This window comes from Tamandua tetradactyla, chromosome 17 (genome assembly GCF_023851605.1).
Source record: "Tamandua tetradactyla isolate mTamTet1 chromosome 17, mTamTet1.pri, whole genome shotgun sequence".
In the NCBI taxonomy this organism is placed as follows: Eukaryota; Metazoa; Chordata; class Mammalia; order Pilosa; family Myrmecophagidae; genus Tamandua; species Tamandua tetradactyla.
In genome coordinates, this window is record NC_135343.1 from 53,499,113 (window position 1) to 53,512,063 (window position 12,951).

General features: G+C 39.7%; 1 protein-coding gene and 1 non-coding gene across 10 annotated transcripts in view; one reads left to right on the plus strand and one right to left on the minus strand.

The window, feature by feature from the left end:
* CTNNA2 (catenin alpha 2) overlaps positions 1-12,951 on the plus strand; it is a 1,185,776-nt gene that overhangs the window by 224,299 nt on the left and 948,526 nt on the right. The gene's annotated exons all lie outside the window — the stretch shown is intronic.
* LOC143661868 (U6 spliceosomal RNA) lies at positions 8,908-9,014 on the minus strand. Its single transcript, XR_013164903.1, has one exon. It is a non-coding gene; the product is annotated as a U6 spliceosomal RNA (small nuclear RNA).

Here is a 12,951-nt window from a genome sequence, read left to right on the forward strand (position 1 = left end):
TTAAAATCATGTGCCCTTGCTTCTGAAAGTTTAACTCTCTTCTACTTTATTTTCTATCTTGAAATCACCATGATTTTAGGCTAAAATCTCCTGGTCTGCATTAGAATTTGGATGTGTTTTAGGTTACCACAAGGTTTCTTTGTTTTGGAATTTGTTACTTTCGTCAGTTGCCTCTAAACCAATTTAATTAATGGGGATAAATGTTAGCTTTACAAAGAAGATAAGAATAGACAGAGCACAGCGATTAAGTAACAGAATTCCTGTATTTCAACTATGATTTTATTTAATACTTACTAGAAGTGTTGTCTCTGTGGGTTGTTATTTCTCTTGCCGCCTCTAATGTTGGCTGAACAGTTAATCTGTTTCCGAATAATTTTTCTAACTCCTCAAAATGATTAACATGCCTTCCTGCATGCAATAATCAAATTACTGGACCCATGAAAGGTGTCAGTGATAATGGAAGGTATAGCTACTGGCTAGCCACAGACTCGTCCATTCCAGAGAGTCTTATGTTCAGTTACACATAGCGTTTTGCTTAGAATTTTCGTTTAAAGGAAAGGGATCATTTAAGAGGCTTACGGGTAAACAGAAATAGAAAATTCACAGTTGGCAGGGGGCTTGGAAAGGATTTTGGTGGTTGGAAGATTTTGATTGGCTTTCAGTGAGGTGCATTGGAGCTAGATGTATTGAGGCAGAAATCCTGACATTTGGGATATCTCCAACCATTTGACAATGAATCCTTAATGTTCTCTCAAATTGAAAAGGAGTACTATATCCTATGCTATATCCCTGCCCTTTGCCACTGACTGCAGTTCACCTTTTTAAGGGTGTAAATAACTATTCAGATCAATGTCTTTCCATTAGGAAAAATCACACTTATCTTCCCCTTAAATTGTTAAAGAGTAAATGGTTGAAGGGCCACAAGGAACATTTTAAAAGTCCTTGTAAATACATTGGGTTGTATACTAATGATTATGTGCAGCTGTGTCCATTGACTTAGTTAACAAAATTCATGCCATTGTAACAATTTTGCTAAAGAAATTAACCAGCTCCCTGGAATTTCATATTTAATCATTTTTCAAGTTGCAGCACTTGGATATTTACCTTCAGAAAAACTTTTGTGATCTGACTTGAAAAGATAGAGTCAGGATTTTAGTCTCTATGTTTGTTGTGAGATGTCTATACCACCGAGTGGCAATTAGATTATGCCCAGGTCATTGAAATGTTGTGAAGAGAGTAGTTTCCTGAAACTGTATTGGAACCAAGGCTTGGCATTTTTAACTTTCCCAAATGGAAAATGGAAACTTGTAAACAGCAACTCATGGAAAGAAGTATATAAGAGGTGCATTAAAAAGCAGGAGACTGGCATCCAACACCTTATCTGCCAAATGTTTTAATAGAAATGGTATAACTGTAACCTCAAATGGAAAAATAACACATATGTATGTGCCTACGTATGTGTATTCTTTTTCTAAATGAGTGTACATTCTTGAACTAACAATATATTATGTATATCTTAGTTTGCCAGGGCTTTTGTAACAAAGTATCACAAACTAGTTGGCTTACATAATAATTTATTTTCTCACAGTTTTGGAGTCTAGAAGCCCAAACTCAAGGTGTCATGTGGATCATGTTTTCTATGAGGTCTGTAGCATTCCAGGGATGGCTTGCCAGCAATACATGACTCAATCTCAGTGTCCATCACATGGTTCCTCTCCTGTTTTGGTGCTCACATTTCTTCTGCTTATGAGGACTCCAATCATATTGGATTAAAGTCTACCCTGATTTTGTTTGGCCTCACCTTAATAAATAATATCTTCAAAGATCCTATTCACAAATGGGTTCATATCCACAGGACCAGGAGTAGGACTTGAACATTTCTTTGTAGTAGCCATAAAAACATTTATTTAAGTTGTACATAAAAGTAGACATTATTAAGAATGATATAAATAATTTTAAAGCAACATTTTATGTATTAACTATAAGCAATACAGTGATGTAGGTACTGTTAGCTCCTATAGCAGATAAGCCTCAAAACCTCAAAGGCTTAACATAATAGTAGTTTCCTTTCACTGCCTAATATCCTAATGGATGTTTGTGATCTATGGATCATTTGCCTCCAAGGGACAAACTGAGTGACTTAGGCTCCTTCCATCTTGTGGCTTTACCATCTTCAGTACCAAGGTTGTCAGCTTGGTGAAAACGTGGAGGAAATTTTAATGGACCAGGTTGAGAAGGGCACACGTCACTGCAGCTCACATCCCATTGGCTAGAATCCAGTCAAATGACCATATTAAAGCCAAAGGAGGCTGGGAAACTACAGTCTTAGCACAGCAGGAAAATGAAGTGGTTTTTGGTGGCATCTAGGAGTCTTCTCCATTTACAATAATAATTTTAGAAAAAAAGTTTAAAAACCTTATCACAAAAACCAAACAAATCAATACGTAAATGTACCACTAAAATGGTTACTTTTCTGGATGTTTATCTTTTTAACTTTTGCAAATCATTAGACTATCATTAGCTAAAATCTCAAGGAAACTGTGATAAAACTCAATGTTAGTAATGGTAGATGGAAATACAGATTTCTACCTCTCGGCTCTAAGTATAACATCTTTTTAAAAATTCTTTATAATGTAGCTAAGAATTTTTACTAGTAGTAGGAAGGGTGTCAGCTAAGCTATTTTCTTAGAGTTCACTTGTGCTTGCATTCTTAAACTGTCTTATTGCTCCAGTTTTTTGCAGGCGTCTTCTTAAGTCTCTGGTCTGTTTTCTGAGTGTGTGTGTGTATTTGTGCATGTGTCTGTGTGAAAATCAGATAATATAATCCTTAAACCCACCCAACGCGGCATGCATTAAAGCATAAGAGCACCATTGCCAAGTCCTTGGCTTTGTGCCCCCCCCCCCAAGATACTCCATTTCTCATATGTGACACGTGACCATCTAATGCAGGAATGGGTGTTGGCACCAGTGTAAATCCATATGCCAAACACGAGCCAGGCTTAATTTTTTTTTTTTTTTTTTAATTTTTAGACAAAACAAAGAAAAATAAAGTGCTGAGTCTTTTTCCTACTTCCTGCTGATTGGCTACTATACCTCCTAAAATGTGTGCATTCTCTGTTGGAGGCCACTAAACTTGAAGAAGGAAAATGTGAACCAAGTGCCTTTGCCAGCCAAATACTGCAGTAAAAAGGCTTGCTGAATTAGGGTTCTCTAGAGAAACGGAACCAACAGGAGAGATCTGTATTTACAAATGTGATATATAAATTTGAGATTTATAAAAGTGTCTCACACAACCATGGTAATGGAAAAGTCCAAAATCCATAGGGTAGGCTGTGAAGTTGGCAGCTCCAATGAAGGGTCTGGACAAACTCCACAGGAGAGGCTTGCTGGCTGAAGAAGCAGTGAAAGAGTCTCTCTTCTTCCTTAAAAGCCTTCAACCGATTGAATTATCTGATTATGGAAGACATGTCTTAGATCATCCCAGATGTGATCAGTCACAGGTGTAATCAACTAATGGATGAGTTAATGCACCAGCCTTCTAGTTTATCAACCAGCCATGAAATATCCTTGCAGCAATGGTCAGGCCAGAGCTTGCCTGACCAGGCAACTCGGCATAATCATTTGGACAAGTTGACAGTAGACCCTAACCATCACAGATAACCTCTTTTCAATTTAGCAGCTATTCACATCACATTGAAACACACAATTCCAAATAGAACACAATAACTGACATAATGTTTTGCCTAACAATACTCAACTGTCCTGCATACAACTGGAAATGTACTGTGTCTCTCCAGAAGAGGGTGCAAGTCCTTAGGTTACATTCACTCTTAAACTTCATATGCTATAAATAGATACTATAATATGAACAATACAACTTATGTCATATGATAAGAGGAATACAAGATAATTGCTTATGTACAAATGCTTACATACCCATGACAAAACAAGGAGGAAATATTTATACAATTATAGCCCTCATTTCCATAACTGATCATGTGGACATAGTTTATATTTATCACTGCCTTTTTCTACTATCCATTCCGTGTTCTCTTTACCCTCAACAAACACTTCCACTTGCTGTGGTTCTTTGCCAGGTGGGGTGACTCAAACCTTCATTCCTGAAGTTTCTGTGTGATTGGTAGTCCTGTCTGAATTGGGTTGTTGCAGTTTTCTATTGACTTTTATCACAGGGCATGGTAGTACTAAGAGGCGCCCTAGGGATCTCCTGCATTCCTCAAAAACTCTTCTTTACCTCCATTGTGTAGTTGCAGTCCTAGTTCCCCCTTGATAGTCAGGATCAGTCACCCCAGACAGAACAGTAATCCCCTTTTGTGCCTGTTGATTCAGTGGTATAAGAAACCCAAAGTGGCCAGCTGGCAGTCTTAATTTCCAGTTCAGTAGAATCATTGTTATGTCTCCTGGAAGGAACACTCCTGTAGACCAGCAGAGCTTAATGTTTCTGGGACAGGAAGCAAAAATTTTCCTAGTGAATCACTAGGGGTGATAGTGAGTGGTGCCATTCCCATTTCCACCCCTTGATTCCGGGACCAATGAATCCTGGCTGTGGAAGAAAGAGCACCATAGAGTGGATGCTGCTTCAGAGCATACACAGCCTCCTGGAGAACATTGCTTCAGCCCTGCAAGATATTGCCACCTAGTTGACACTGTAACTGGTTCCTCAAAATGCTGTTCCACCGTTCTGTCAACCCTATTGCCTCTGGATGATGGAGAACATGGTAACATCAGGGAATTCCATGAGTATGTGCCCATTCCCACACATCATTTGCTGTGAAACGGGTTCCTTGAACTGAAGCAATGCTGTGTGGAATACCATGATACTGAATAAGACATTCTGAAAGTCGTCTAACTGTAGTTTTTGCAGAAGCACTGCATGTAGGGCATGCAAACTCATATCCAGAGTACGTGTCTATTCCAGTTAGAACAAATGACTGACCCTTCCATGATGGAAGTGGTCCAGTGTAATCAACCTGCCACCAGGCAGCAGGCTGATCACCTCAGGTAATGGTGCCATATTGGGGATTGAGTGTGGGTCTCTGCTGCTGGCAGACAGGGCACTCAGTAGTGGCCATAGCTAGGTCAGCCTTAGTGAATGAAAGTCCATGTTGCTGAGTCCGTGCATAACCTCCCTTCCTACCACCATGCCCATGCCTATTGGCCTCTTTGGATTTTGTAGACAACATATTCCTCATTTGGGAATATGTTGGGTGCTACTCCAGCCCATTTACTGAGAAACCAGAAAAGCTGCTAGTTTTGATTACATGAGTCCATTGGCAGTTGCAGAAGTGGCTGAGGAAAGAGGATGACTTCTAGCCACAGGGACAGGTCCTCTTATCTACTTGATTTTTAAAACCATCCTCTATTAAATTCACCCTCTGGTGAGCATTCACATGGGACGCAAATATCTTCAAGTTCTTTGCACACTCAGAGAGGTCTATCTACATGCCTCTTCCCCAGATCTCTCCATACCAATTTTCCAATCATGTTCTTTACAATTCCCTGACCATCCAGCCAAGCCATTAGCAACAGCCCACGAGTTAATACACAAACACACCTCCGGCCAGTTCTTCTTCCAACCAAAATGAACAACCAGGTGCACTGATGAAGTTCTACCCACTGGAAGGATTTCCCCTAATCACTGTCCTTTAAGGACGTCCCAGAATGGGGTTGTAGTGCTGCTGCTGTCCACTTTCAGATGAGCCCTGCCTATGGGCAGAACCATCAGTAGTAAACCAGGCTGTAAACCATATCTGTTTTATGATGGAGTGCTGCTGTGCATGCCCAACTTTATGGATTGGTGGGTCAGACAACACTCAGTTCATAATAGGCAAGATCTCATGGTAACTTGGTGGCCCATAAGTAAGCGTTCAGTCTCTACTAAGGTCCTGTAGCATACTAAAAGCTCTTTTTCAAAAGGAGAATAGTTATCTGCAGTGGAGGGTAAGACCTTGCTCCAAAATTCTAAGGGTCTGTATTGTGATTCTTCTATAGGGGCCTGCCAAAGGCTCCAGACATCATCCTTATTTGTCATTGACACTTCTAGCACCATTGGATCTTCTAGATCATATGGTCTAAGTGGCAGAGCAGCTTGCACAGCAGCCTGGACATGTCACAGAGCCACCTCTTGTTCCGGTCCCCAGTCAAAACTAGCAGCTTTTCTGGTTTCTCAGTAAATGGGCTGGGGTAGCACCCAACATATTCCCAAATGAGGAATATGTTGTCTACAAAATCCAAAGAGGCCAATAGGCATTATGCCTCTTTTTTTGGTCCTAGGAGTAGCCAGATGCAACACCTTATCCTTTACCTTAGAAGGGGTATCTTGACTTGTCCCACACAATTGAACACCTAGAAATTTTACTGAGGTGACAGGCCCCTGTATTTTTGTTGGATTTATCTATCATCCCCTGGCATGCCAATGCCTTACCAAAAAGTCTAGAGTAGTTGCTACTTCTTGTTCACTAGCTCCAATTATCATGATCTCATCAATATACTTGAACAGTGTGATGTCTTGTGGGAGGGAGAAACAGTAAAGGTCACTGTGGACAAGATTGTGACATAGGGCTGGAGAGTTGATGTTCCACTAAGGCAGGAGAGTGTAGGTATACTGCTGGCCTTGCCAGCAAACTGAATGCAAACTGTGCTGTAAGGTGCTCCTTACTAACAGCTGTTGAGAGAAAAACTTTTGCCAAATCAATAGCTGCATGCTAGGTACCAGATGATGTGTTGATTTGCTCAAGGAATGATTCCACATTTGGAACAGCAGCTGCAATTAGAGTTACCACCTGTTTTAAGTTTACAATAGCCACTGTCTTTCTCCAAGTCCCATTTGTTTTCTGTATAGGCCACATAGAAGAATTGAAAGGGGACGTGGTGGGAATCACCACACCTGCATCCTTCAAGTCCTTAAAAGTGGCACTAATCTCTGCAGTCCCTCCAGGAATATGGTGTTGCTTCTGATTCACTATTTTGATAGGTAGGGGCAGTTCTCATGGCTTCCACTTTGCCTTTTCTACCATAATAGCCCTCACTCCATGAGTCAGAGAACCAATGTGAGGATTCTGTCAGTTGCTGGGTATGTCTATTCCAAGTTTGCATTCTGGAACTGGGGAAATGACCACAGAATGGGTCATTTAGCTCAGTGAGATGGACCTCAGCTAAATTTCCATCAATCATCTGACCTCCATAAGCCCCTATTTTGACTGGTGAAACAGAATGACATTTTGGGTCTCCTGGAATTAGTATCATTTCTGAGTCAGTGTCTAATAATCCCTGAAGTATCTGATCATTTTCTTTTCCCCAATGCATAGTCACCCTGGTAAAAGGCCATAGGTGTTTTTGAAGAAGACTGGGATGGAGGTTAACAATGTAAATTTTAGGCAGTACAAAAGGATCCTTCCTCAAGGTACCCAGCCCTCCCTTCATTTGAGGGGCTCTTGGACTGTAAACTGTCTCAAGTCTGGGAATTGATTAAGGGGCCATGACTCTCTATTTTGTAATTCAAGTTAGACTTCTGTTCACTTGACCTAGAATTCTTCTGCTTATACACCTCAAACAAAAATTTAGTAGACTGCCCATCTATTTTATTTATAGTACCCTATGATCTACTAGCCAATGGCACAAGATTCTGTGAGTGAGATTATTTTGACTGGTGTTTTGAATCTATTGTCCATTTTGGTAGCTGCACCCACCTTTTCTGTGGTGATGATCTGTCACAACATGCTTTCTGCCAACTTGGGATCTGATTATCCCCATTCTGTCTAAAGAGTCCAGCTCAGTGACAGCAGTTCCTACAGTAATATCTGACCTACAGAGAAGGGTGACTACAGAGTTCTTTAAGGGTGATGGAGCTAGTCTCACAAATTTATTTCTCAAGGTTCTGGTGAAAGATGTGTCCTCTGGACATTCCTCAGGTGTGTGAGCAGGTGTTCCATGGCAAATCCACTGTTAACATTCCCATCTCTCTAAGCTTCTGGATCCCCTCATCGACATTATACCAGGGCAGTTCTGGCATTTCAACCTCAGATATTGTTGGCCACCTTTTGATTTATGTTTCAGCCAACCATCCAAACAAACTGCCCTTTCTAACCCCTTGAGCTACAAGATTGAATGCAGAATCTCTGCTTAGTGGGCCCATATCAATAAATTCAGCTTGATCCAACTTATATTCCTTCCACCATTATTCCACACCCTTAATACACATTCCCACACATATTCCCCTGATTTCTGTCTGTGTAGATTGGAGAAGTTATGTAGTTATTTTGGAGTATAGCATACCTCCTCATGGGTCACACTTTGTACCTCACCTTTTGGGTACTATTGGGATTTTAGTCTAGTAACAAGTCTTTAATTAAAGAGGAGTAGGGGCGGGTGGGTCATGAAAAGTAATAGAGTGTCTTTCGAGCCAATTACAATTGAACAGGGCATTCAATTGCTGTTTCATTGGTGAAACAGGATTAGTCTTTCTAGACAGAGGAGTGAGGGCTATTTCCCCCAAGAAGTGGGTACAGGGTTAGCAGGTACTGCAGGGTTAATCTCATTAGTTGGAGGTTGGATGGCAGACTCTTCTGAGGAGACTGGAGGCTGGGAAGCTGTTTCCTCAAGGCAGACTGGAGGTCTAGAAGCTCCCTACTCAAGGCAGTCCATTACAGATCTACCTACAAAAGCTCAGCAGATTCCAGGTATCCCATTTCCCCATCACCATCATTATCAAGCCATATGTCACCATCCCAAGTTTCAGGAGCCCATTATTTTCCAATCAAAGCCCTTACTTTAACAGCAGACATCCAGTAAGGTTGAGATTTTAGTTCATATTGTAAATCTGGGTTGAGATTTTAGTTGATATTGTAAATCTGCTACTAGCACAATAAGGTTTTTTTTTTTTTTTTTTTTAATATGAAACACTTCACAAATTTGCATGTCATCCTTGCTTAGGGGCCATGCTAATCTTCTCTGCATTGTTCCAATTTTAGTCTATGTGCTGCTGAAGCGAACACCACAATGAGGTTTTGTACCTGTTTTTCAGAGATCTCAAATCTGTGACCACAGGAATTAAGATTTTCATTCAGGGCAAACATGGAAATTTATGCATCATTCATACAGTGCTAAAGATTCAAATTTCAAACCTTCAGCTCATCCCTATCCCTTATCACTATATCCAGGGTATCTAACAACAGCCAGCCAATTGCTTTAAGTCTCTTAATTCCACAAACTCTGTAAAGGTGTCAAAAACATTATCACCCAGAGCCTTGTCTCATATAAGTGTATAATTAGCAGAATCTAATGATGATATTTTGAGTATCTCTTTTACCAACTCACCCCATGGACTGTCAGTGCTGTCTTGATTATTGGAAACAATGTCATTAGTGCCTCTGAGTCTAGTCAAAGTAGAAGACCAATTGTAAACACCCATTTTTAAGGTTCTGTTTCTCAGTAACCACTCCTGGTACCAAGCTGTGTTAGTCAGGGTTCTCTAGATAAATAGAACCAACAGGAGAGAGCTGTAAATATGAGATTTACATAGGTGTCTCACACAACTATGGTAATGAAAGAGTCTAAAATCCGTAGGGCAGGCTGTAATGCTTATGGCTATCATGAATGGTCTGGACGAACTCCACAAGAGAGGCTTGCTGGCTGAAGAAGCACTGAAAGAGTCTCTCTTCTCTCTTAAAAGTTTTCAACTGATTGGATTGACTTTGCTTGTGTGCTTTAGATGACATTGGTTGGGATTTTATCATGAGTACAGGAAGAGAGGGAATGAATATCTTTGAAGCAAACTAAATGTTTCTCTTAGACAAGCTTTTTGTCTGGTAGTAAATTTAGATCGTATTCCCTGGAAGATATAGGGAATGGAGTTTCTCTGTGCTCCTACATAAATATGAGGCATTATGCATTAGCAGAGGATGGAGAAAATATTAGTTTAATATCCATTAAGGAAAATTAAATTTTCTCTAAAGAGCATGTGCCTGAAGGAAAGGCTGCCTTACTTCATCTTGGCCTACTGTCACTACTGAGATACATCCTAGAAAATAAATTTGAAACTATTTTCCCTTACAAGATGGATGGATGCTCTAGTGTCTTCTCCATGTATTTCAGCTACAGAGACTTTAGTCTAGAAATATTTTAAAATAGGTATAATTTGCTATTTACCTTGATCATAACTAAACAACCAATCACAGAATGTTTTTTGTGATACTTTCTGAACTCTACTTCTTGGCATTATCTTCTTCAAGAAAAAGTGAATCTCCAAAAAATGCTCACTTAATTGTTGAGATTATATATAGAACTTCATGAGTTGTCTATATTTTCAGTTCTTGGTGTTCTTTTATTGATTTTCTGGGGAGCCCAAAGACCTGGCTAATTTGCCATATTCACATCTATACACTCTCACTTGTCCAACTTTCTTTTGATTACTTTATCAAGAAGATTGTCTTTCCACTCAGAGTCGATTGATCAATTCACCCATAAATTGTTTTTGAAGACTCATAATGTCAAGACACTTGCAATGAGAGGTAGAGTTTGTCTGTTAGAAGACATCGCTTTCTTGCTGTCTTTGCTTCAGTTAGACTGCTGGAGAAATGTTTCTCAAAGAAAATTTGTAATCCAAATAATTATAATTTCTTATGATTGTAAAATTCAGATTTCTTTGCCCTAGCTCAATCCTACCTAATTAGAGGCTTTTAACAAACCTTTAGGTGATATTTAGATATAATAAAATTTGAGAACCATTGTTCTAGAATTAAGTGCTTCTAAAATTTCAATGTGTGTATGAATTACCAGGTGTCTTGTTAAAATGCAGAATCTTATCCAGTAGGTCTGGGTGAGCCCTCAGCGTTTACATTCCTAACAAACTCCCAGGTGACACTGATGCTCTGCATACTTCACATGGAGTAGCAAGGTGCTATTTTTTTTTTTGTTTTCAATTGCTCCATAGGTAAGGCTTAGACAAACGACACTATTGCTGGTTTCAGGTATCTGTGACACTTTTGCCAAGGCAAATTGCCTTGGTGGTCTCACTATTGCTTATTGTTGTTTTGGAGAAGCAAATAGTCTACATCTTTGAGCTCTGATCTTAGATTCAGAGAATTATTCAAGTGAGAGAAGAATCATGGTACTGCTTAGTTTGCTAGGTTGCTGTAAGAAAATACCACAAACTGAATGGCTTAAAAGAAGAGATATTTATTTTCTTAGGCTATAAATACAAAAGTAATTATTGGCAGGGCCATATCTCTGATGTTTCTGGAGAAGAATCTCTTCATTGTCTTTTTCCTGTTTTCCGGTGGCCCCAGGGCTTCCTTGGCTGGTAGATGCATTTCCTTCACATGGCAGTCTTCTTCTGTCATTCTCTTCACATGGTGTCTCCCCTCTTGTATCTCTCTGTCTGTGTCCAATTCTCTCCATCTTATAAAGCTGCCAGTCATAGGACCACCCTAACTGAGTCTGGAGTTATCCTAACTAGTAATATCTTCAAACACCCTATTCCCAAACATGACCACATTACCAAGACTAGGAGTTAGGGCCTAGATGGACATGTCTTGTTTGGAGGGCACAACTCAAACATCATAGTCAGATAGATAAATGGTCTTAAATAAACTAGATTGAAAGAAATAGAAAAGAATGAAACATCTTTGGGCATGTGTTACTGCCATTGTGCGGGGATAGTTAGTCCACTCTTAGGACATTAGATGATGAGCAGTCCATACCAGCCTGGGTCTCAGAGTTTTAAACTCAGGTCACATCATCATCATATCTGGAATAATAGTACCCTTCCTGTCTATTGCTGAGGTTTTTCATTGATCAGGATTCATTGGGGAAATCATACTCAAATTATTCTGTCTCATTCTCTCTGACATTTCCTTCCATAGGACCCTAGACCACTTATATTTGCACCTGTCAGCTGCAGAATTTCTTCTCTTTTATGAGAAGCAGGGAGATTGAGAAAACATTCAGGATGGATCTAGGGAAAAGTTGACCATCCTTTTAGGCTGAGGTTGAGTAACCTCAGAGAGGGAGAGTCTAGTGATTAGGGGGACATTGTCATAGTTAATGAGGCAAGATTCTGGAGTGTTGACCAAGGGTTCAGTTAAAGGATAGTGGTGTCAGCCTGGGGGAAGGAGGGAGGAGGTGAAGATGAAGGCAGAGAGAAATAAGTTTGTTGTAGATAATGTATATCCTTTCTAAAGTTATAGTAGTTCAAAGGAGAAAAAGATTATAGTTAAGAGAATTAGCCAGGAGACATTTTTTTAAGGAGAAGTAACATTGTGTCAATGGTGCTAAATGCAGCAGAGTGGTATGATAAAATAAACATAATTTGAATTTGGCAACTTATATTACCTTAGTGAGAAATCAGTCTGTGAAGACTCTGGTACAGGAGTGGCAGGGATGAATACAAAATTTCAGTGACTGGAAAGAGAAAATTGACACCTTTAACTTGTACTTATCCTTAAAATGTTTTTGACAGTGACTAACAAAATCTGAACTCCTTCACCTGGATTTTTTTTTTTTTTTTGGGGGGGGGTGCTTGGGCAGGGACTGGGAATCGAACCTGGGTCTCTGGCATGGCAAGCGAGAACTCTGCCTGCTGAGCCACTGTGGCCCACCCATTCACCTAGATTTTAAAACTTTATGAAGTTTTCTTCCACCACATCTATCTAACCATAATTTCCATATCATTCATATTCAGCCTTCTTATCAAGTAGAACTGATCTACTTACTGCCTCTGAAAACCTCATGTCCATTTCTACATGTGTCAGTATTTGTGCTTTTATTCCTAGTCTCTTCTATCTCCACTGCATCTTTCGCTATAAAAGCTGTTAATTACTTGAAAACCTGGAACTTTATATTTTCCTTCTTTCTTTCTTTCTTTTTTCTTTTCTTTTTTATTTCCTGCTCTGACCAAAAAAAAAAAAAAGTCCTTGCAAATTGTATGTGATC